The following is a 25602-nucleotide window of genomic DNA, read 5'->3' as shown; positions in this document are numbered from 1 at the left end:
TCAGTGAGCCTGGGCTCCGCTTCCCTAGTAAGGCTGAAGATTTTCCCAACAGCCTGGGCCAAATTTATCTGCCAATCCTCCGAAGAGCTGGTTCCAGCGTCTGTCTGGAAATGTCAGCCCATGTGGTTGGAGGAGTGCAGGGAGAGTTTTCCTCTAAATAGCAGGAAACATATGGGAGGCGGATGGCACCCGACGCCCCAACCTGCCAACTCTTGCTCAAGTGAGAGCTAAAAGGGGCCCAGAAGGGTCTGGAATTCCTACCGTCTCCTAGGGAGGGGGAAATGGAGACAGAAGCAGCAGCCACAAGGGCTAAAAGGGGTTCTCAAAGGGCTGTTGGGCAGCAGAGTCGGATGGGTGGGAGAAGTGAACAGGTGTGGGACAAGAGTGACACACCCAAAGACACAGGACAGACAGCAAGCGTGGTGTCCACAGGCCACGTGCCCTGAGAGCTGCCGCTGCCAGCCCTGGCCTGAGCACTTTATTTTGAAGCTTTCACTTCAACTCAGCCGCCAGCTCTATGCTAGGGGCTCCCACAATCCCTGTATCATCGATGAAGACCCCAGTGTCCCGAGCAGGAAGGACTTGAAATCTGGGAAGGAAGCTTCCCGATTCTTAACTGAGTCACAACTACTCTAAAACTGCCAAGTTGTGGTGCAGCTGCTGCTTGAATGAGCAGAGGACTGGGTGCTCAGCACCGCCCTGCTTGGCCATCTGCATAGAGTTCTTTGTCCCCTCCATGTTTGGCTAGCCTCAGCTGGTCCTGGAGCCCTCCAGCTTGCCTGCTACAGGTGACATCTCCAGTGCCTTCCTCTGGCCCCACACACCTGCTCCCAGGAGCTGGGCATCTGGGTGGGGGGAGTTGCCTCATTCAGCCACTTCTGCCTACATCCTATTTGCCCCAACAACTTAGCAGCCAGGCACTTACTGAGAGCCAGGTGCTGCGCAGGGCCTGTCCCTCCCAGCTCCAGGGAAGCACCCCAGTGACCTCCATTTCACAGAGGCACACACTGAGGGGCCATCCATGGGGAAGAGACTGGCTCTAGTCACTGGGCAGGCACGTGGGGGCCTCAGAGGCTCCACCCAGCTGCTGCTCTGAGTCTCAAGATGTGGCTCCACCTAGGGGCAATGATGCATCCTTTGCCAGAAGTCACCCAGACACAGGCACAACAGAGCCCTAAATCAGAGCCACCCCTCCCAAAACTTGCCTCTGTCTCCCACTTGCAGAGCACCCAATCCCTGGCCTCACTGAATCCCTTGCAAACACACACACACACGCACGCACGCACGCACGCACGCACGCGCGCGCGCCTCAGGGAGTTGTTTTGAGATCCTGCCCTGCTGTGCCCATTGCGATGCCAGCACAGATCAAGGCCAGGGTCCTCCTAATCCCCAGCCCTGGACTGCCCTTGGATGCCAGGTTCCAGCAGCCTCAGAACGGAAGCCTGCAGAACTCCTAGCCTTGGCTAGGTCCGTCCGGACCCCTGTTTACCAGCACAGAGGACCTTGTAGGCCCAGCTTAGTCCTGCCAGCATTTCCCCTTAGAACCTGCTTCCCACAGGCCTCTGCTCAGATGGATGGAGCGATTATTGTCTTGGCCCTGGAGATGGCTGAGCAATCTTCACTATCCTCTGATGTCCAGAGGATGTGGTCCTCCACATCCCAGACAGCATCACGACTGTGCACTTGATCCTGTGACACCGTAGGAGCAGAGCTCCCACCCCAGGATCTGCAAGAGGAGGCAGGGTACCTCAAGACAGGAATTCTGACCAAGGTGGGAAGGGACACAGACAGTGCATCTGTAAGGTCCCTCTGAGCTGGAGCCCTTACTCCTTCGCCTGTACAGCTTTTACCCCACTTCCTGCTGCGCTCCCAGCACGTTCCCTCCCTCCTGCCACAGCATCCTCTCCCAGCTCTGACCATGGCATTCAAGGATCCTGTGGTCTGGGCCGCCCATTCTCATCCCGTGGCTGTGGCCCTGCCATTCTGCCCTAGGGCTTTTGACATGTGGTTTCACCTGCCTGCCGTGTCCTTTCAGCACTCCAGCTCCTCAACACAAGTGTCACCTCCTCCAGGAAGCCTTCCTTGCTTCCAGGCTGGCCTCTGTATTCCCTCCGTTCCATGTGCACACCCTAAGCCCCTTTCACTTCCATGTTACTCATCTGTGCACTCCTTTGTCCCTCCAAAGCCTGCAGAAACTCAAGGATCAGGGTAGCTAGCTCCATTTGGAGACAGAAAACAACTAGCATCTCCTGAGGTCCAGGGATCCAGGGTTTATTCTGAGAGAGTTGAAGGCATTGTCTATGAGCTTCTGACAGAAAGTTCTGGGCTCAGGACACCATCCAGTGCTCAAATGGCTTTTCCTACTATTTTGAAGTCATGCACCAGGTGAGGCATGGTAGTGCATACCAGAAACTCAGCACTCAGAGGAGGCTGAGGCATGGGGAACTTGATTTCAAGGCCAAGGGCAAGACTCCATCACAAAACAAACGAACCCCACAAAACAACAGCAGCAGCAGCAACAAAAAGGCTGTGCATCTTGGCAAAGTCAAATTATTAAAGGAGGAGTTTGCTGGGTTTGGCTTTAGGGGAGTCATCTTCCCTACTCACCACTCCTGAGGTCAGGGACTGGAGGGCAGTATATAGGCTGGCTACCAATCAGAACACTGAATTCCCCGCCCCACTTTGGACACCAATTGATTGAGGGGGATTAAATCTGATCAATCACTGCTGAGATTCAGCTCTAGGGCGGACACATTGCAAAAATATGACCAATCACGGCTAAGACTCAGTCCTAGGCCTTGTGTCTGAGCTGTCTGGGAAGTAGTCTTGCTCACTCCTCTGGACAAGCATCCAGGAGAGCTCTGTGAGAACTGGGGAACACCCTGAGGAGGAAGAGATGAGAAATAGTGAGAGAAAACAAGTCCTGATCATACTGAACCCTGGAGCCAGGCAAGCCTGCAGTCAGAGAATGGCTCTGGATTTTACAGTTCAGAGGATCATAAATTCCATTTCTGTTTAAGTCAGTTTGGGATGGGCTTTCTGTCACTTGTACAGGTTCTGAATAATACGAGCAAAAATAAAAATAGAGCTCACCCCCCTCTCACCCACCAGAGGAAACGACTATGAACAGCTTAATGACTGTCCTGGACATTTCTCTGGGCAGGAACATGTGTATAATTATATAGACATTTTTCATTCAAATGAAACTTAAAAACCTCAGTAGATATCTATGCAGAGACACTGTTCTTCTCTCCAATTCTTAACATTCAGAAAAGATTCTAAATCCAGTATCATACAATATACATGTGTGTGTGTGTGTGCGCGTGTGTGCGCGTGCGTGTGCGTGTGTGTGTGCGTGCGTGTGTGTGTGCGTGTGTGTGTGTGTGCGTGTGTGTACGTACTGGTCCTGGTGCTCAACTCACAGCCTGAGCACTGTCCCTGAACTTTTTTGCTCAAGACTATAGTGTTCTACCACTTAAGCCACTTAAGCTCCACCTCTGGCTTTTTTTCCTGCCCAGGCTGGCTTTGAGCCAGGATCCTCATCTCTTAGCCTCCAGACTAACTAGGATTATAAGCATAAACTACCACACTTGACCCCTCCTGCTATTCTTTTTATTTTATTTTTGTCGGTCATGGGGCCTGAACTCTGGGTCTGGGCGCTGTCCCTGAGCTCTTCAGCTCAAGGCGAGCACTCTACCACTCGAGCCATAGCACCACTTCTGGCTTTTGCTGCTTATATGGTGCTGAGGAATCGAACTCAGGGCCTCATGCATGCGAGGCACCTCCTGCTATTCTTATTTTTGTCTTGCAGAAGAGAAAACTCAGCCTCCAAAGAGGGCAAGTGACTTGTCCAAGGTCACACAGCCCAGAAGTGATAGAAACCAATACACCCGGATCTGCTGATTTCCCAGCTCACGCCGGTCCCACTCTACAGGGGTCAGCAGAAGGGGAAGAAAGCTTCCCCAGGCAGGACTGTGGGTGCCCTGACCCTCATCCCACTTGAATGTCCTAGCCCTCAGGAAAGACCCCAAATTCTGAAAGCATGAAGTCAGGGAGCTCACCAAGCCCTGCCCTCCTGACACATTAGGAATGTTTTTCAGAAACACAGTTTTGACAGAAATGATATCATGCCATCCATGCTGTTTTATAACCTCTTTTTTTTTTTTAAACTCCACAACACACTATGAAGTTCTTTCTGCAACAATAAATTTAGCTCCATGGGCCCATTTCCAACACCTGCAGCAGGCGCCACTGTACAGCCGCGGGAAGCCGGGTTTAAATAGTCCCTGGGTGGCGGGCAAGTGCCTCGTCCCCTACTGTCCTCACTACCAATGATGCCACCCCAACCGGCTCTGGCAAGGCCGATCCACATGGCCCTGCAGGTCTCAGGCTCTAATGCCATGTCTTTATTATGTCATCTGCTGATTTCCCGCAGGGCCCTGGCCGGGTCCTCTGTGCTCCGCCCATTTATGTGAACGATTGCATAATAGCTGCTCCTCCACAAGGCTATGTCCTCTGACAGGGCTGTAGACAGCGGGGGCTGGTGTCAATCAATGACCCTGGGACGAATGGGTGCCTGTAGGCTGATGCCCCCTGAGAGGAGCAGGCTGCTTGCTTTTTGGCTTGGAGAAACCCTCTACCATGCCATGCTCTATACCCATCTGCAGCACCAACGTGAAGCCTACAGATCTGCACGCGAGCTCGATTCTAGCCACCTGCTGCCTGGATTTAAGCCCTGGATTCCACTCTGCCAGGGAAGCTGGTCCTGGGCTTTGCTGGCTGTACACACAGGGCCTGGACACTGGCATCTGGTAGAGCAGCCCCACTACTCACAGGCTGTGTGGTCCTCTCTAGACTTAGACCCCTCGTTTGTACTACTAATCTCAGGCTGGTTCTGAGGTTTAAAAGAGATTGAGTGTGCTCAGCACTTAATAGGTCCTCAGGATATGGAAATTTGACTACATATCCAATGAGTTCAGAGGTTGGGCCTGGCCCTGTCTCTTCTCACCTGCATGCCTTTCCTTTTTTCTTTCCTTCCCTTCTCTCCTATTTTTCTGGGGTGTGTCTGTGTCTGTCTGTCTGTCTGTCTTTACTGGGGCTTGAACTCCAGGTCTCCAGCTCTCACTTGGCTTGGATTTCTTGCTCACAGCTGGCACTCTACCACTTGAGTCATCCCAACAGCCAGGATATATTAGAGATAAGTGTCTTTTGGAATTTTCTATCCCAGCTGGCTTCAAAGCATGATCCTCCAGGTCTCCGCCTCCTGAGAAGCCAGGATTACAGGTGTGAGCCGCCAGTTGCTCTGCTAGGTGGCCTTTTCTTTTTTCCACACTGAATGAGCCCTGCCCTTGGTCCTCCCCTGAGCTATTTCACATCCCATTCCTGCCCTTCAATACCCATAATGGGTTAAATGCCCTGTTCTGTGCCCTTGTCGGCCTCCAGCCTCCACACACCTTCCTGGCCTCCCATGCCTTGGACATACAAGAGTCACAGGCTAGAAGGATAGGGGGAGACTAGCCCTGCTGGGGGAGGGGGGAACTCCTTGAGCCCCCATCCCGGCACACGAGATTCTGGATTCTCGTCATCCTCCCCGCTCCAGGCCACATGCCAAGTAGCTCTGCCCCTGGAAAGCTCCCTTTCTTCCTTTGGAAAATGGGCAGGATACAAGGATCCAATGAGATCCAAAGTGAAATGCTTAGCACTTGGGTAAGTGGTTGTAGACAGTTGCTTCGACCGTTACATTCCGTTACATAACTGTTAGCACTGTTTGTGACATAATACAGAAAGGAAAGTGCACAAAGAAAAAAAAAATCATGTGCCAAGAAGTATCACGAGGCAAAGCTCTGTGGAGCTGCCACTCAGGTAGGTTCACTGATGGAACCCTGCTGGCCCTCACAGCCCACCTCCCACCTGCCAAAGCCTTGCTTTCCCTTTCTCCACCAACTGCATCCTTTCCCAGACCTTTATGGTGCTGTCACTACTGTGAATAACTAGACAAGAACAAATCACTCTGTCAATGTGTGGCTACTCTCTGCTCTGCCCCCCAGCCCGGCTCCCCATTCTCCTTACCCTGGAGACCCCACACCCCTCAGTTGCTTCTGCCCAGGTCATGGAGACTCCGCAAATGGTTTCCTGGATTTGGCTGTTCCTTAAATAGCCAGCTTGTTAGCAAAATCGCAGCGGTAACACCTCCCTCGCGCCGCCCAGCCTCCATCTTTCCACGCCATACTGACGGCTGCTACCCCCCAGCTCGTGCCAAGGAATCCCGTTCTCCGTCACTGGGCCACACATGCCGGGAGAAGCCAGCTCTGCTGTGTTCCCAGCGCCTGGCTCTGGGTGGAGGAAGACACCAGGTGGCAATCGCTTTCAGGAACGTCTGAGCCCTCTAACCAGGTCCGTGCCTCAGTCTCCCCATCAACCTCCCCAGGAGTCTCTGAAACACCGGAGTACATGCAAGACTTGGCACCACAAATGCCCCCGTTACACGTGGTATCCTGGGACACGAGCAGACTGTGATGGAATCACAATTCTCTACTGAGATGTTCCTATCACTTATCAGTCAAATGCAGCAATCTACAGCTGTTATGATAGACTGGGGGCCCAGCCAGGGGAGGGGGAGCGGTCTGTAAGTGATGGGGTCCCTTCCATGATTATTAATAGGAAAGGCTGGCACCACATTTAGGTGAAGCTTCTTGTTCTCAGAAAACCCTTCCACATACATTACCCACAGCAAACTTCACAGCTTTTTATATTATCCTTGACATTTGCATAGTATACATATTTACGAGTCTTTTCCCTTCTCATAACGAACTCATTGGGGAGGATGGGCAGCTGCTGGCAGAGGAGAGTCTGGGGAGCATGGGGACTGGCAGCCTCACAGAGGCCTGATCTCCTGCAGGCTCTCTGGGCTCGGCAGGAACCCCCGCTGGCCAAAAAGCCAATGGGCTTGTGAGTCCTGCCAGTGTCTGGGTAGAGGGGGGAGTGAGGGATTCCCGCTACCTCTCCCTCTCCTTCCTTCCATGATGTACACTATGGACCCCACTGAGCTCAGGGCCCAGTGTCAGCTGTAGCTGTCCAGGAGAAAGACACAATGTCCTCACCCTGAGGAGCTCAGGCCTGTCCAGCAGGCAGACCTTAAGCCATTGTCCATGTAGATTGAGAGGTGGGTGACCCTGGGCCAGTCTCCCCCCTCCACCACCAGCACCTCGCTGAACATCAGTTTCCTCATCCAAGAAGCAGGCTAGTCGTGGCAGGAGGGCCACACAAAAACAAGAAGAGTCACGTGCTGTGGGTCCCATCTCTTGGGGGCACTGACCTTGCTCTGGGGGAGCAGACAGACAGGACTACGATTAGGGGTGAGGGGGCACGTGGGCAGGGACAGGCTTCGGCATCCTCAGATGGTCAGAGATGAAGCTGGGTCCAGCACTTCATGCTATGTAGGTGTGGGCGAGGATGGGGAGCTGGAGGAGAAGTAGGGTACCCTCTTGGCAGGGAGATCCAGGTGCTGGATCCAGCTGGGCCCAACCCAGCTCTCTGCTTCCCTGCTGAGCCAGTGCTTAGCACCTGGTCCATCCCAGAGCATGGCAACAGCTGGTTTTCTAAGTGAACAGCGGTGGATGGGCAGTGCCCCTTCCCACAGCATTGTCTTCCCTTTCTGAGGCTGAGGTGCGCTCAACATGCCCACCACCATGTTGGGAGGACAGGACACGAGGAGCCAGTTAAGCTGAAAGCTGTGCCCAGACACAGAAAAGCTCCCACGGAGTCTCCTTGCCAGCATGTGAGTGCCAGCAGGTGGCGGGCAGCTGGGCATTTCCCAAGTGCAGACAGTGTGGAGTGGGTGAGGAGCCCAGGCCTGAGGCCGCAGTGACTTACCCACCAGGGAGCCACGTGCACAGGAAAAGGGGGTGCCAGCCGGTACACTGCAGGCGTCACCTCAAGAAAGGGTGCTGGACGGAGGGCTGGCACACACATCCCTCCGGGTGCTCCATCAGAGGCGCTGGCAGGAGGCGGCACGGGACAGGGGCCTGCCAGGTCCTGGTCACACCTGGGGCTATGCAGTCCGGCAGAGGGGAGGCAGAAGTGCCTGCAGGAATTGGGGGGGATGCATACCAATTAGGAGGTACCTGAGATAAGCCTGGACCTTGAGACCTTCTGACCAGCCCAGCAATGCTAGGGAGGGGAAACATGGAGCCATCATCATAGAAACTCACTACATTTTCCAAAGCACTCTGGCATCCCCGCACCCGTGGGTCCCCACGTTGTTGTTTTAGAGGTGTATTTGCATGTCATGCATATTTACAATGCCTTTCCCACCACCCACAGAATCCCCACGGCAGCTGGGAGGCTGGGGTTTGAGACTCAAGCCCTTCTTCATCACACTTCTTTCTCCTTCCTTTTCTCCAAAGTGAGGGAAATTGGGGAAAAGGGGCCATGGTCACACACTCCTGAGTCTGGATCTCAGCTCCACACCTACCTTCATGGGCAATATGGGGCAGGCAGCTTCCTTTTTCTGAGACCCAGTTTTCCCAGTTGCCAAGTGGAATAAATGCTCCTAGGGTTGGGAGAGCACTGTTATAACTAGAAAGCTAGCATGGGTGGAGTGCTGGGTGCCAGGTACCTGCTGCACATGCTCCTCCCCTGTTCCCTGTGCTGCGATGGGAGCAAGAGGTCCTTGCTGTGGAGCCCCCTCCCCCTCCCACTCATACACTGTGGTACCAGTGGAGGGAAGCCAGGCATCCCCCCACGGGCCTCTCCCAAACAGCCGTCCACGCCTATTTGCACCTTTACATCAGCAGGGACCAGGCCTTCCTGGGAGAACAAGAAGGTCCTTTATCCCACGCCCGTGGTCTCCTTTCTACAGGTCAGGAAACTGAGGCACAGAGGAGACTGAGATGGCAAGGGGCAGAGTATGATGATGGAGAAACAGAATCCAAGCAGCTAGGCTGGGATTTGAACTCAGGCTTCCCCTACTCAGTCCTGGGTGGGGGGAGGGGGGAGTCCCAGGATCTAGTTCACCACAGAAAGAAGCACAAAAGGGCAGCTGAGCCAGGCACTGGTGGCTCACACCTGTAATCCTAGCTACTCAGGAGGCTGCTATCTGAGGATCGCGGTTCAAAGCCAGCCCGGGCAGTAAAGTCCATGAGACTCTCATCTCCAATAAACCACCAGAAAACCGCATGTGGTGCTGTGGCTCAAGTGGTACAGCACTAGCCTTGAGCTGAAGAGCTCAGGGACAGCGCCCAGAGTTCAAGCCCCATGACTGACAAAAAAGGGGGGGCATCTGATGATGGAGAGGAAGCTCCCCCTTTCTCACCCAAGGAGGGGTACTGGGACGCCCTCCCACCCTCTCCCCAGGGTCTGCTCAGGAATGGAACCTCCCACATACCAGCTCTTAAAACTGTACCACGCCCAGAACAGGTTTCAGCTAGATCCCTGCTCTTCAAAGGAGAAAAGAAGGCAAAAAAGACATCCCTCAGGACTAGCAAAACCACATGCAGAGAGGAGGGGGCAGGGCCAGGCCTGGAACCCTGTCTATGGGCTGATTCCAGGATGATGCTATCTTGCCCCCTCTGTGAGAACGTCCCCAGCCACGAAAAACAGGCAGAATGGTCCAAGTCTTCCCGTGGCAGGAAAAATGTCCAACTCCAAGACACTCTGAATTAGAGGCACAGAAGAGTTCACAGGGCGTGAGGATCTCCAGTGCACGAAATTTCATGCATAGGACCGGAGATCTCTACCAGGTTGTCATGGGGAGGACAAGTTCACCCAGACCACAATCCAATACTTAAAAAATAACAGAGAAGTTTCCGCAACCTCCCAGGGCACAGCTGCCCTCTGGGAATCCATAGCCTTTTGGTGTACTGCCTAGTAAACCAGGATCTATTCCTGCAAGAAGCCCCCCTCTATCCACAGGACTTTGTGCCTCATATTCACCTCCTCCAGGCTGCCCTCCTAGATCCCTGGCTAGGTCAGGGTCCCCATTACTGGCTTCTGATCCATGCTAGCATGCGGTCTCACTGGCCCTCCTGCCCTACACACGGGGCTTCAGGGGCTGCCTTCAACCCATCACCAGTGTCAGCACTTAGCTGGCACACAGCAGGGACTCCGGTAATGTTTGTCAGACTCTGGCCCCCAGCTTCTATGGGACTTCCAGTCCAGGCTTACTATCTTTCAGCAGTGTGGTCCTGGGCAAGTCATGTACCTGATGTGACTCAATTCCTGTCTCTGGGAATAGTCAAGGATTATACGGGATAATAGACGAGGAAAACTCTTTATGCCTCCTCCCAAGGAGCCTCCTTCCTGCACCGTTCCAAGTCCATGGAACTCTGTCCTTCCAGCTCTTCTATGTCCGTGGGCTCCATCTTCACAATACAACAGAAAGCTGCCGGAGCACCTGCACGGCTACCACTGCTGTCTACGGAGGAACCATCATCCTTTGTCAGATCATTCACATCTGCTCTTATATTCCACAGAAGCCAGAGGAATCGGGGTAGAACTCGTCAGATCCTGTCTCTCCACTGCACTGACCTTCCAAAGCCTTCCTGTTCCCCGAGCAGAAGCTGACAGCCCTACCGATGCCACAGGCAGCGTGTGCACCACCTCCTGCCCCCTCTTTTACTCTCAGCTTGCTTCCTTTGCCCCAGCTACACGGGCCTTCATGCTCTTCATCGTCCAGGCACAGTCCTGCCTGTGGGCCTTTGCACTTGCTCTTTTTCTGCTGAGCTTGTCAGTGGCCCAGCTGTCCCCGAGTCTTACTCCTCATGTCCTTCAGAATCTTTACTGACACTGACCTTGTCAAAAATAGGCCGTCAGTACGGGGGTGAGGCCTTTTGACTCAAGAGCAGAGACACGGGAAAAATCCGGCCACTTCCATAGCTGAATAACCTTAGGCCTGTTTTGTTTTTCGAAACATCCCTGCCTCAGTTGCTCATGTCTAAATTGGGGTGTGCAAGGATGGTTTGAAGCCAGTATTGCTTCACTGATGTCCCCAGGACATCCCCCGAGGCCCTGTCTCTTCTGCTTCTCCTCAGCACTTACGATCAAACAGGACATGTAATGCAGGAATTTAGCCTGATCACTGCCTGCCCAGCCCATGTCCCCCTGGGGTAGAGAGTTGGTCTGTTCAGCTCGTCACCATACATGTGCCTGGCACACAGGGAGCTCAGTGAGTGCATCGTTTGGCAAATATTCCAATGCTGAGTGGATATTTATTGATCAATTGTCACAAGCTCTGGACTTCCCCTGCTTCCATCTCACAGATGTGACATTTCTCCCCAGCCCAGCTCAGCCCTCAGAGCTCCAAGTTCCTGTTGGTGGCTCTGATGATCATCTTCTGGCCATCTCACACTCTGTACATCCAAGGGCCAGTGTTCAGCCTTCCCTTTGAGATACTGACCGCTTCTGCTACCATTTAACCTTGTCCCCTTTTTGGGCCACTAAGCAGCCAGAAGATTCCCATACACGCTTTGTGTCTCTTTTATCCCCCTCCCCAAGTGTAAAATGCAGACCTTCACAGACCCCGTCTTATTTTTTCCAAGACCCTCTACACTTTTATCAATCCCTCCCTTGGTCCCAGAGACACGCCCCAGCCTTCCACCACCACCATATTCAGTGCACAGTGCCAGCTTCCTCTTAAGAGCCCAGCTGACTTCTTGGACACCCAAAGGACCTTTACACCAGCCAGGGGAACAAGCCAGAGCTGCTCTCCACCAGCCCCAGAAGTCCAAGTCCTCGTTGGTGTTGAAAACAGAACGGGGCTTATCACAATAGAATCTCCCTCAGGCCCCTCAAATCCCCCATAGCCTCCTGATCCTCATACCCCCTCCCCCATTTCCACTGCAAACGGTATCTGTCACCCAATACTTTAATTTACAAAATGGATTTACACAGAACCTTTTAGCTCAATAAATATTTGTACAGTTGAAATGGAAAAGTAAGTTCTAAAAATAATATCGAGAGTTCTCTTTTGCACGGAGTTGAGCCTGGGCTCCGACCTCCCCACGATGCTTCTACTTGGGGGACAGGAGCTTCTCCCCAGCTTCTGCCGGCTTCCCCTGTGGCCCCAAGAGGCTTTGCTGTCCTATTACCCAAGGGCCTCTCTAGGCAGTGACCTCACTGACCTCCACAACTCAGTCTCATCCACACTAACTCCCAGCTCGGCCTCACTCCAAACCTGGCTCACCTCTCCTGCTGCCTCCCCGCAGAAACTCTCCTATCACATCCAACCTGAGCCCCTCACCTTCTCCCCGTGTTCCTGCCTGATGGTGCTAGGACTCACTTGAGTCCCCAACACAGAAATAGCACCATCAAGAGTCTTTTCCACATCTGCTCCCTCCCCAAGTCCCAGCGGTTCAGCCCCTACAGGTCTCTCAGACCACTGCTTCTCTCTGCCCCCCACCACCTTCTACTCTGTTCGGGTCCTATTCCCCTCAGGGCACTGGGACACCAGCCACTTGGCTACCTGACCATCCACTCATATCATCGATCACCTGCCATCTATCTCCTCACCCCTCTACCCCATCTGTCCACACCACATGCCTTCCAGCACTTGCCACTCCTACCAAGCCACCAGGCAGAACTGACACCCAGGATGCTATGACTTAGACCTTGGCCCTGGCCTCAAGAGGCTCACAGTGGAGCTGGGCCATGCCAGATGAACAAGGGCATAGCCATGGGGTATCTGAGGAACTTGACTGGGGAGATGGGGAGGCCACAGAGCAAGGGTTCACTGAAGCAGAGTCCACGGGGCTCCGAAGGACTATCCCTCCAGCACAGACTCTGGGCCAGATAGCCTGGGATCAGATCCAGGCTCCACCACCTGGGAGCCTGGGTGACCTTGGACAAATGACCTTCATGTTCCCCCACTGTAACATGGGAACATTACACAGGGGCTGAGTGTGGACTCCAGGAGCCACACAACCCCACCCCACAGGAGCACAGTGCCCGAGGACAGTCATCCTTCCTTCCTTATCCATCCCAGGCCCCTTCCCCCATGCCTGGGGCTATGTAAAACCTCAGCTGGTCATGAGCCCTCCACTGCTGTGCCTTTGCTCATACACACACACATCAACAATAAAGTATAATTTATAAACTAGGTACAGGAAGAGATTAGCAACAATATCTAGTAACAGAACAGAACTACACCACATACCATAATAAAAGGAATGTAAATGTGATCTTTTTCTCTCAGAGGATCTTATTATTCTGAAGCTCTCGGCACCCACCACACACAATCCCCCCTCCTCCATTAAGCCAAGAGCTTCTATCTTTTCTCTTGGCAGTGTCTCTCTGTCCTATCTGAATTGCAGTATCTCTACTCTCAAGCATTGGGGTCACTATTAAGTAAAATAAGGGCTCCTTGAGCACAAGCCTTGTGTTACTCTACAGCTGACCTAATACCTGAGAGGGCTACTAAGTGACTAACTGGGGGGTAGGGGAAACAGGGTGGATACACTCAATGAAGGGATGATTGGATGAGAAGCAGACTGCATACACAGAATGCTCAGTGAACACAGGGGCCATGATTGGCACAGCGCTGTACTGGCATCCTGAAGTCAGCTAGCAGACAATTGGTATGCATGGCCTCAGGAAGTCAAGGCCAGTGTCTACTGGCTTTGACTGCTAATGCTCCTTCCCACTAGTTGGAGGTTCAGAGCTTGATTGCCCCAGCTCAGTGTTTAGTAGAGCGGCTACTCTGAGCAGTCCCTCAGGCTCTGGCCACTGCTCCTGAGCCGCGCACAGTGAGCTCTCAGAGCACTGTGCCTTAATTTTGAGAAGCACAGGCAACTACTCTACTCTGGAACCTGGGAGACTCTGCTGAGAGCTTTTCAGGACCTCCTGCCCAGTCTCACCACACTACAACACTGATTCTTCTTAGCATTAGCAGGTCTTTCCACCCAGCACCAACCCAATTGCAGTGGCTTCCTCCTCTGACCCTCTGTCTGCGCACCCATTATGCAGATACAGCCACTGAGCCTCTGGGAGGAGTGGGAACTTGTTTTGCCTCAGGCTGTGTGGGAAGTTAAATGGCTGTACACACTCAAGGTGGTCACAGGCCCAGGATTCTCTCCTGAATGGCACGAGTACTCAGCCCCAACAGACATCAGGAATGATGTCCAACAGGACATGGCCAGGCACAAGCGCTCACATCAATCATTCCAGCTCTGAGGGAATCCTCCGTAGGTAGGAGGATTGCAATCTGAGGCCAGCTCTGGACAAAATAACAACAAAAAGCAGCCCACAAAAAACATGAGGCCTCATACACTTGAAAATAACTATAAAGTAAAACAGGGCTGGAAGTGTGGCTCAAATGATAAACAATTACCTAATCAGCTCAAGGCCCTGAGTTTTAATCCCCAGTACTGGCAGGATAATAAAGAATGTTTAGTAGCCACCCCTGGACAGCTTAGGACACTTATTAGAGAGATTTCTACCACAAACAACCTATTCTGCTTTCCTATACAGAGGCTGACCAGCAGCTCCAAGCTCATTGTTTCTTCATAGCCCAAGGTTACTCAGGGAAAGTGGCAGATTCCAGTTCTGAGCTTTACAGAGGACAGAGCGTGTGCTGTTTGTCCCCACCCACACAGGGGTAGCATGGTGGGAGGGGATGTGCCCTACACTGGGGCTCAGGACATAGAAGGTGCATGTAAGAGTAGGCATGCATGCATGCATGCGGTCTGGGAGCAGCCAGGGTACCTACTCAGCTGGAGGGGTCAAAGGCCATGAAGAGCAAGGGATACTGTCATGGTCTTTGTGTGTGTGTGTGTGTGTGTGTGTGTGTGTGTGTGTGTGTGTGTGTGTGTGTGTGTGTGTGTCTGTGTGTCTGTGTGTCTGTGTGTCTGTGTGTCTGTGTGTTGGCCCTAGGGCTTGAACACGGCCTGGGTACTGTCCCTGAGCATTTTTGTCCAAAGCTAGTGCTCTACCACGTTAGCCACAGCTACACTTTTAGTGGTTAACTGGAGCTGAACGTCTCATACTTTCCCTGCCTGGGCTGGCTTTGAACCACAATCTCAAACGAAACCTCAGATCTCGGCCTCCCGAGTAGCTAGGATTACAGGTGTGAGCCACTGACATTTGGCTGTCATACTATTCTGTTTGCACCTCCCACCCCATGTCATTCCTACAGGCCTGGGCACTTTTTGGTGCCCTGAGCATGGGTTTACTGTCTGCCCTGGACCTACCCAGCCACTAGAGCAGTGTGAGCTTGACTCTTGCTCCAGTGCTCTCCTGAATCCTCCTTCCCAGAAAGAAGGTTCAATTTAGTTTTCAGAAAAAGACCATGATATCAGATGTCTCCACATTCTCCAGGGGACCCGTGTGGCAAATCCCTCAAATTCCCAGCAACTCTGGGAATAGGGGAGCCCTGGGACTCCCATTATCAGCCACCTGCCCTTTTCTGGCCTATTAATTTCAGGAGACACTAGGCTCTTCATTTTAAAGACATTTCTTGTACTCCATTTTTATTCTGAACCCAGTGTCCTGTCCTGCTTTCTTGTTCCTGAATCTTGGGGGACCTAGGGTTCATATGTCCATGGAGGGCTTTTTTGGGGGAGGGGACAGTCCTGGGGCTTGAACTCCAGGCTTGGACCCTGACCCTGAGTTTCTTTTTACCCAAGGTTAGCACTCTACCACTTGAGCCACAGCACCACTTCCTTCATGGAGGGCTTCAAACCTGAGCAGCTCTGTTCCTTCCAGTTCCCCCCTCCCCACTTGCTGCCATCCAGCGCAGGCAGCCCCAGCCATCCTCCCCCTCCCTCCTTCAATGCCTCAGCCAATTCCTCCTGGCACTCTGCAACAAAAGGCACAGGACACTGTGCCCCACAAACACTGAGGCTCTACTCTGTGCGTGGCCTCGCTGAGGACAGAGATGAATCAGTCAGTGTCCCTGGAACAGCCAATTGGATGGGGGTGGCAGATATGAAACAGAAACCACAGTCCACTGTCCTGGAAGGAGGCCCAAGCCCAGGGAGCCTGACCAGCCTGGGGCATCAGCTGTATCAGAAAGAAGGGGCTTTGGTGGGTAAGAGAGATGCCCAGGAGATCAGGGAGGCAAGGCGGGGAGGGGCTCTGTGGGCAGAAAGGACAGCTGGCATAAAAGCAGGAAGAGGGACAAAGCATGGCACACTGCTCCCACTGGGGAACTTTGAAGAATTCTGAGCCAGCAGATAGCGGGCAGCTCTGGAAGGAAGAGAGCGGGGGGGGGGGATGGCAGGGGTCATGGGGAGCAGCTTCCCTGGGAGCAGGAGGGCTAGGGCAAGTCTGTGTGGGTGGCTCAACTCGGGGCAGGGCACTAGGGCTGGGCACAGCACTGTGAGGAGACACGAGACTGCAATCAGCTGTCCAATTTGGGGATAGGCGGATGGGTGCCCATAAGAGAGGCAGGATGAGCCACAGCTTGGTGATAAGAAGGCAGTGGTAAATTACAGGCCTGCAGTCTGTAGGGCACTCCAAAGCAGCTGTGGGTGACATATAACTGAACAAGCATTATTCCAACAGGTTTTGTTTGTTTGCTTTTACAAAAACTGGCTACCCCCAAGCCACGGTTTTCTTACTTTGAGAGAGAAACAATAACAGCAGCAACAAGATCTTCTCAAGCTGGCTCTAACGATAAAGCAAACTGATCAATGTATAGACTCAGAAAAGATCTGGAATTGAGGTGGACTTCAGGCACAGTTCAGAGTTCCAGTACTTCAGCACCTGTCTTCTTTCATAGTCAGACTCAAGGCTAGTTTCTCTCACCCACAGGAAAAAAAAGCCACACAGGAGGGGTAGGAGAAAAAGACTATGGTTCCAGCCCAAGTCCCAAGATCACTCTGATTGGACTGGGTTATCGCACATGCCCATCAGGAGCCAATCAGTGTGCCTGGGGGATGGAGTACATGGGGGCCATAAGTGCTGGGACTTGATTGGCTTAGTCTAGGCTGTGAGCTCTATCTGGCAGAGAGGGTGGAGTCAATTCCTCAAGAGCTACATGGCTTCCCCACAAAAACCAAGGTCTGGTGAGATAGAAAGAGGGAGGTTATGCAAGAGAAAACATATGTCTCCACAAAGTCTTGTAGGCGAATTTGTACAGCAGTATGATCTATAACAGCCCAAACTGCAAACAATCCAAGTACCAGTAACCAGAGTAGATGTGTGCAACAATATAGATGAATGTCACAAATATTATCCTAGATACAAAAAAACAAAACAAAACAAGACACAAAGTGTTCAGAGCATTGTGTTTCCACTATCCAGATTCTAGAAAAGGTGAAACTGGCCAGTCACTAGTGGCTCATGCTTGTAATCCTAGCTACTCAGGAGGCTGAGATCTGAGGATCCTGGTTTGAAGCCAGAAAAGTCCCTGTGAGAATCTTATCTCCAATTAACCACTCAAAAACTGGAAATGGCATTGTGGCTCAAGTGGTAGAGGGCTAGCCTTGAGGACAAAGAAGCTCAGGCATAGTTCCCAGCCCTGAGTTCAAGCCCCATAACCAACCAAATCACAACAACAAGAAAGGTAAAATTGCAGAGACAGAAAACAAATCACTAGGGCAGCAGTGGGGACAGGCTGAAAATGGGAAATTTGGGATTGTGATGTTGGTTGTGCACTGTGCACGTTTAGAAAACCTGTCAGAATGGAATATCCGAAATGGGTGGTTTCCGTAGTATGTAAACCACACTTGAATAAAGCATCAGGTGAAGAATGCTGGGAACAGCCCTCGGGATTCTTTCCCAAGGATGCTGGTGGACAGCAGCAGGTGCAAGGGCAAACCATTCTGGATGCACTGGTCGTGAAGCTCATCAGGAAGAGCCCCAGGGACAGAGCTGGGGCTAAGGGCTGAGTTATCCAGAGAGCCACTGAGCAATGAAGCTAACAAGTCCTCTGGGAGAGTGTGGCCTGAGAACAGCAGCTGGACCACACAAATGTCTGTCCTCCCAAGTCATCCTTGCTGGCAAGTCATCCTGGAGCAGTAGGAAAAGGAACAGGCTCCTGGGTACCTTCACCTAGACATATCACCTTCTAGGGATCCAGAGTAGCTGCTCAGCCTTCCTGAGTAATTCAGCGAATCTTCCTATCCCTCATGGCTGAGAGGGGAAGAAGTCAGCTAGCGGGGGAAACTGAGCCAGGCTAGTTCACACCTCAGCACACATGGTCTCTTGCTTTCTGCTGCTGTGGGCAGAGGCTTGCACATATGCTACTAAAACAGAGGAGGGCCGTGCCTGATCCTCTCCAGATGCTGGCAAGCTGCATGCTTGCCACACTCCCAGATCATCATACAGACCCCCTCGCACACTAGGGAGATGCACATTTCCATGAAGTACCTGCACAGCTGGGTCTCTGGGGGTCAGGATGGGGATGGGCCAAGAGGATGGAGGAGGCTGCAGGAGGTGCCCTCTGCCCTCCCATGTGGGGCCGCTGTCTCCACAGCCCCGGCACTGTCTCCTACCTTCCACAGTCCCAAGACGTTCACTGCTACTTTTTGTTTGTGCCCATACTCAGGAAGGGACTGTCTCCAGCACACAAGGAAAAATGGGTGCTTGGAGGATTGGGCCAGTGGGCCCAAAGTCAAGCGGAGAATGGAGTGTGAAGCTCCTGCCCCAGGGCAGATCTTCCCCATCTTCCTGGCTCTTCCTGGGTCATGAAGCTGCCGTGCCGGACATGCAGGCTGCAATGTGTCAGCTGGGATAAACCAGCACCTCACTGGCTTGGGAGCCTGTGGGGTGAGGAGCTGGCCCGGCACAGCTATGCCCCAGGAGGTGGCACCTCCAAGAGCAGGAAAAGTGGGGGTGGGGGGAGGGAGGACATGGTATGGGAGGGGACCACATCCTGGGGATGCTGATCCCCTAGGATTACCTGGGGGGAGGATTTAGTTTCTCAATAAATAGCTGTTGTTATTTGATGTGATCACCATAAACTTTATCATCCAAGGCAGGATGCCTAAATAAGATTAAAAGGAAAGCTGGCTGCAGTTTGTCTAATCAATTAACGATTACTCCAGAACTTTACTGGGAAAAGCATGACATGTGAGTGCATTACCTAGTAAACACCTACTGTGTGCCTGGGTGGATGCCGGGCAGTGTCTCTATCATCTCTTTTTGTCCTTACAATGAGCCGTGACAAGGCACCACAGCCACCCTGGCCTCTTTCCCATCCTTCTGGGATGTCCCCCTCCCCTAATGGCTTTCCTCTTAACTTCTCAAATGTGCCCTGTTCTACAAAATCCATCTACTGGTTTGTTTTCTGTCATACTCCACCAGCCCTGCCAGTCAGAGCCCTGTGAGGGCAGGGTGCATCAGTGCCCACTGCTGTGCACTGACAGGTAGGGGTGGCTCTCCAACTTCTCTGCCAGGCCATAGGTTTCCACCTTGGGGTCTGTGGCCAGATTCAGTTCTATCAGGAGCAGACTTCAAGGCCAGAGGAGCCTGAGTTTGAAGAACAGAGAGGTGGGCAGGAGAGGACTGAGGCTGGGAGGGCAGGGTGGGGGTTAGTCCTCCTCAAACTCCTGAGCTAGAGAAGAAAAAGCATGAAAGACAATGGAGGGACTTATAGAAGATGCAGCACTGGAGGCCTGGACATCTGAGGTGAACCACTTCTTCAGAGTGGATCATCTACTCACACAGCCCACTCCACATGCCCCGCTGCAACACTGGGTGGCCTCGGTCCCCAGCCTCCATCTGTCCCTCTCAGCGGGGCACTCAGCCTCCCCACTTCACAAGGCCCATTGATTACCCCACAGCCTCCAGGAGGCTCCCCGATGGCTCCTGTCTTAGTGCCTTACTTAGGTTCCGGTACTCCTTTGAAAGAGCAGGGCAGCCTCGTCACCACCCTTCTGGCCTCAGAGCAAGTGGCTCTTTAAACACTCCAGGCAGCCAGTGACAGTAAGGGCTGGATTCTGGTGGAGCCAGGAATTGACCTGATCCTGAGATTCCAGGGTATGCTAAGTGTCCTGAGGTAGATGAGGCGCAAAGGCTTGCTGCAATGAAAAACAAAACCTAACAGGATCAGGAGGAGCCCCCTCCTGCCTCCCCCCTCACACCCTGGCCCTGGAGAGAGGCCCTTGCTCATCCAGACTGAGCAGCCACTAACAGGTGACCGGCATTGTCCATGCATGCCCAGGGTGGGGCTGGGCCCGTATCGGCAGAGCTGATCTTCTGAACAACCTATCGTATAGACTGAATACCAGAGGCCCAGAGAGAAGCCACTTGCCAAGGCCTTGCAGCTGGGATTTAAACTCACACCATCTTGATTTATGCTCTGTCCATCACAGGGAAGACTGCACCCTTAGATACAGCCCCAAGACCAATGGCCAGACCACAGTCTTGCTTGTTAGTCAAGAATAAACACTAAACACAACAGAGTATAAATGACAGTACATGAAGGGAAAGGAAGGGAAGCTGGTTGCATGGAGGGCTGCTGAAGGTCTTTCTGAGGTGAGACCCTTTGCCTCAGTTTCCTCATCTGTGAAATGGAGCAGTAGGGCCAGTTGATACCCAAGAGTCTTCCAGCCAGGACACCCCAGGAATCCAGCCTTTCCTCTAGGCCTTGGTTTCCTTGCACATAGAGTAAGCTGGTGGGAGAGCAGAGCCCATGCTGACTCCAGAACCCATCAAACCCAGCTCTGGGCTTCCCAAGGCCACACTGGCCTGGATTTCCTGGCATTGGGTCTTTAGAATGCGTCCTTCACTTGTTTCCATGGTGATGCCAAGGCCTGAAAGAGCAGTCCATGGTGGTGATGGGAAATGAATGTGGCACCCTGGCTCCTCCCTTCCCAGGAAAAGGATCCCAAGTCCTGTGGCCAGGAAAAGGGGAGCTTCCACTCCGCAGGGAGGAGGAGATGGAGGGCCCTATCTACAGGAAAGATCCACCATTCAGGGTGCCAAGCCCAGCCGAGGCTCAGTCCCCTCCCCTTATAGCTTGCGGGCTGTTGTCCAGGGTGCTGAAGAGCCACCTGGGCTCCCGAGACCAGTAAACGCTTCTGAGAGAGACTGTGTACCTCACCCCAGCTTAGAGGCCAGAAATCACAGGTGGGAACCTGGTCAGGTCAGCATGAGATCTGGAGCCAGCTCTTCTCCCATCTGTTTCAGTCCCCTCAAAATGGGGACAACAGCCTTGCTGAACTCACAGGTCTGCTGCAGAAGTTAACCTACCAAATCACCAAATCCATCCCAACCCATTCCCATGTCCAGAAGACCAGAGAGGGCCTGAATGACCATGACTCACCCAGAAAGCCCAAAGTCTCATCTATCAGTCCAGCCCTCTTCCTCAGTGCCAGTCTCCCTGGGCAAGGTGACCAGGGAGACTCTTGAATGACAAGTAGCAGTCATGTCTCTCTGGCCCTGCACTGCTGGAGGGTTCCCTGTCAAGGCAGAGACATGAAGTGGCCCAGAGACAAAGTGTATCAGCTTCAGCTGTGGGCTGGTGGCCATGCAGACCCAGCCTGCAGTGCCCTTGCCAGCAGGCATCTGAGCACCCCAAGAGGCTGATGCCAGGGACAGCACTGTTGGGGCCCCTCCAGCCCTGGCCTGGTTTCCAAGCAAGAAGGCCCAGACATGCACCCAGGCTGTTCCTGCCCTCAATTTCCTGCTGAGTGGTCCGTGTGCTTGCTTGCATGCACACACCGCTTAAATCCCACAGTTTAAATCTACAACACAGGGCAGGAATCTGGCAGCTCCAAAATCTACTTGTTTACTTGAAGAGGTGCAGTTTTGACCTCTGGTGTGAACAGAGGTTCAGCAGGTGTTATAAACTCCTCCCAGTTCTGCTCCTCTCAAGCTAGATGACCTTGAGAAAGGCAGAAGTTGGTCTCACCTCTACAAAACAGGGCACCTGGGCCCTGGTGTGGAGTATCAAAAGGGCATGGCTTTGAGACATCAGAATTGTTCTGCCCAAGCCAGGCATGAGTTCATGTCTGTAATCGCAGCCACTCAGGAGGCAGAAGGTTGTAAATTCAAAGCCATCCCTGTCTCAAAAGCAAAAGGGCCGAGGGCCAGTGGCTCACATCTGTAATCCTAAGCTACTTAGGAGGCTGAGATCTGAGGATCAAAGTTTGAAGCCAGCCCGGGCAGGAAAGTCCATGAGATTCTTATAGCTAACCACCAAAAAAGCCATAAATGGAGCTGTAGTTCAAATACTAGAGCACTAGTCTTGAGTACGAAAGTTCAAGGACAGTTTCCTGAGTTCAAGACCCAGGACTGGTGCGCATACACACACGCTCACGTGCATGCACACACACATACATACACTGCTCAGTATCCCAAGGCCCAAGAGTAAGTGGCTTCAAAGAGATTCTCAGGATGAACCCCGCTCCTAGGGTTGGGCTCTCCTTACCCACCTTTCTCCTGATCCCCTGTCATCATCTGCTGAGGGGTAGTTCCTGCCTCCAATGCCCTTTCATGTGGAGATCCTCAGGGACTTCATAAACTTTAGTCAGCTGATCCAGGTACAGCAGACCTATTCTTGCCAAAAGTGCAGAAGGCCCTTGGAGGTCCTGATGAGTGTCTTCCCCCGTCCCCAGCACTGTCCCTCTCATACAACCCCAGCAGGCCCCCTGCCCTCCCAGCTCTTCCCTGCACATGATGGCCTCACCCCACTTCCAAGCCCATGCCCTGTCTGGTCCCATGAGCAGCTTGCTCTCCTCTGCATTCACACAATTGGCTCCCTCTCACCCCTTGGGGTCCCCTCCTCTGAGAGGTCTCCCTGACCACCTGGACTCTTAATGTCCCATCAAGCACCAGACACAGAGGAAGAGTCTCAGCTGACAAAGGCCAGAAGTACGAGACGTGTGTGCCCTGCAAACCAGAGTGTGGCTCTTAGGCCCTGAGAATAGAGTATCAAGTCCTGACTGCCAGAGCGGGCCTGGCACACCTGCCCTGCCTCTGGGGGCCTTGGTTTCCCCACCAGGATCATGCTCAGAGCAGCTCAACGCTGAGTCTCTCCCTTCCAGTCAGTCCCAGCCATTTCTATCCAGGCTCCGCCCTGTGCTGACCCACTTTTGGAGGCTTCTCTGAGCTCAGACTGTGGCTCCTTGTGGGCCCCAATCCCATAAATCACAGCTGATTCCACCGAATGGGGTGGAGCCAGAGCCCAGGTCTTTTGAGGCCATTCATCATTGGAGGATGCTTCAGGACTTGGGTAGGAGCTGTGTGTGGTCTTCAAGGCTAGAGAACCTCCGGCACTCAGCAGTCATCACCCAACAGGACCTCCGCAGACACCTCACCTGCTACCTGTCTATCCATCTCCCCCTTTCGGTCCACAAATATCCCCAGCACTCCCTGTGGAGACACTCCATAACTTCCTGCAGCAGGGCAAATAACCACCTGTACCCAACTCAACCAAAGAGGAGTCTGAGGCTCAGAGTGCAGGTACAACTTGCCCAAGGCCACACAGTAGGAGAGAGAAAGAAGAGAGAGAGAGAGAGAGAGAGAGAGAGAGAGAGAGAGAGAGAGAGAGAGAGAGTGTTTTCCTGTCTCTGAAGCTTCTGATCTCTGCCCTATCACTGAAGAGACCCTAGTGTTAAAAAGCAAGAAAGTACTACTGGGTGCTGGTGGCTCATGTAAACACTCGAACGAACACACACAGACACACACACACACACACACACACACACACACACACACACACACACACACACACACACACACACACACACACACACACACACACAGAGCAAGTCCCACCTAGTTCAGCCCAACCACAGGAAATGCCCACCTGGCTGCTGCCCCATTTCTCCTCCAGGACCTCAGGGGTCCACCATTGCCAGGGCCCCCCCCCCCCGTGGCAGCCCACTCTTCCCTGTGCTGGAAGCAACAAGGAGTGGTGAGGCATTCTCCAGCCCACAGAAGGGCCAGTGCCAGCTGGGAGGCCAGGCCCCGCTGCTCCTCCAAATCTGGCCAGCCCCAAGAGAAGCCTCAGAACTTGCTCGCCCCCAAACACCCAGGGTTCATCCAGCACCTACTGTATGCACTGGGGCAGAGGGACTGAGGGACAGCAGCCTTGTGGCCACCTGAAAGCACACCCATCTTCTGCTGCAGACCCGAGGGACCTTCATCAGGTCATGTGGCCTTCCCGTACTTCAGATCCTCTGCTTTAAAAGGGAAATGAGGGCCTGAGTCCCAGTGATGGGGGGGGATCAAAGGCCTATAAAGAAGGCTGCAGGGATGGCACTCAGCATGTTCTCTGACTGTTGTTCCGTGCCAAGCTCTTTGCTGGGGGCCAGGCTTGGGGCAATCGGGGAGACAGGTGCACTCTGAGCTCCTGACACATGGCGAGAAACAAAGCTGGCAGATGAAGCATGTCAGGTTATGCAGCCCAAGGACCAGGGACCCAGAAAAACCACAGGCCAAGACAGAGGGCCCAGGGGCCCTTGTGAAAGGACACTCGATGGGTAAGAACGGGTGACTTGTTTGGGGCAGAGGTGGGCACGGCTGAACCAGGCCTGGAGGTAGGGAGCCTCTTTGTGTCTAAGGATCCCAAGAAAGCTGTGAAGCAAAGTGAGAGGGAAAGTCTGTTCACATCCTGGGCCTGTTTTCCTCTCTGCACCAGGGTAATGGAAGTCCTTCTCAGAGCTACCCTGAAGTAGGCGGTGTTTGCTCCCGGAAAGCCTTAGGAGGAGAGGGGTGGGAGGCACTCCAGCAGACCTGGCCCACCCTGCTGGCATGTGACCTTGGCTGTGTGTCCCCTACCCCTTCATCCCCTGGGGCTGACTCAAAGCTGCCTGACTCACCAATTTGGTAACAGCTAATTATGCCACCCCCTTCACCCGCCCAATAGAACATAGTACCTGCATCAGAGCTCCTTGGTTCACGACCTGCCCCCCCTTCACCGTGTCAGCCTCTCACAATCAACTCCCTCCTCCTACCTCAAAGACCAGGGCTCCCATGAGGACCCCTGGAGCTGTGCCTGGGAAGCCAGAGGGAGGTCCTATCTGAAAAGCAGCCTCTTCCTTCACACTGCCCCTTCACCCTCAGGGGGCTCACAGAGGCCAGGGAACACGGAGACCGGCAGTGTTCTAGGCTAGGGTGGGCCAGGATTACGGGAACCCCCCAGTGGCTTCTTCCTCAGCCACTGGCTCCCCACTCTTTGTGCCACAGGGAGGGTGGTGAGTCACTGGAGCACACAGCACGCACGCAAGCACAATGCGCACACGCAGGCAGACAGGCGCCCCTGCTCCAAAGCAGCCACGTGCAGACGAATCACAAGACAGGGCTGGGCAGCGCTGGCCCAACCCTGGATGCATGTGGGGAGGTGTCCCAGGGACAGCCCCTTTCCATTCGTTTTCAAGCAGACAGCTCTGGATGACTGTGTGCAGAGCTTGGCAGGAAGAACTGACTTTAGGGAGGCCAGCCCTCCCTTCCCTACTCCATTCCTACTTGGGACTCTGTTCCCAGGGCAGTGTTAGAAACTGAGGCTTCCCTATGGGGGAACAGGATCGATTAGCATATTCATGATAAGCATGCATAACATACTCGCATCGTTATGAATACGCTAATGGAACACCGCCAGCTTACTCCAGGTTCCTCTTCATTCTAGCTCTGGTCCTCAGCTCCGTTGTTTCTGCAGAGGTCTGGCCCTCTAGAACCTTCTCTTACCTGCTGCATCTTCATACTTGTCCACCTCAT

The 25602-nt window shown here is 53.3% G+C and overlaps 1 protein-coding gene across 5 annotated transcripts in view; it reads right to left on the bottom strand.

Annotated features, from left to right (window-relative positions):
• The window catches only part of Dlgap4 (DLG associated protein 4), a 157073-nt gene that overhangs the window by 100577 nt on the left and 30894 nt on the right, over positions 1 to 25602 (bottom strand). For all 5 annotated transcript variants that reach the window (XM_070007221.1, XM_070007219.1, XM_070007220.1 and 2 more), the window contains exon 2: positions 7873 to 8083. The gene's annotated coding sequence lies outside the window, so the exon portion shown is untranslated. The remainder of the gene's footprint in view (positions 1 to 7872; positions 8084 to 25602) is intronic.

This window comes from Dipodomys merriami, unplaced genomic scaffold (genome assembly GCF_024711535.1).
Source record: "Dipodomys merriami isolate MVZ:Mamm:240054 unplaced genomic scaffold, mDipMer1.0.p SCAF_7, whole genome shotgun sequence".
Taxonomy (NCBI): Eukaryota; Metazoa; Chordata; class Mammalia; order Rodentia; family Heteromyidae; genus Dipodomys; species Dipodomys merriami.
Note: the sequence above shows the minus strand (reverse complement) of the source record. Positions and strands in the feature narration are given on the sequence as shown.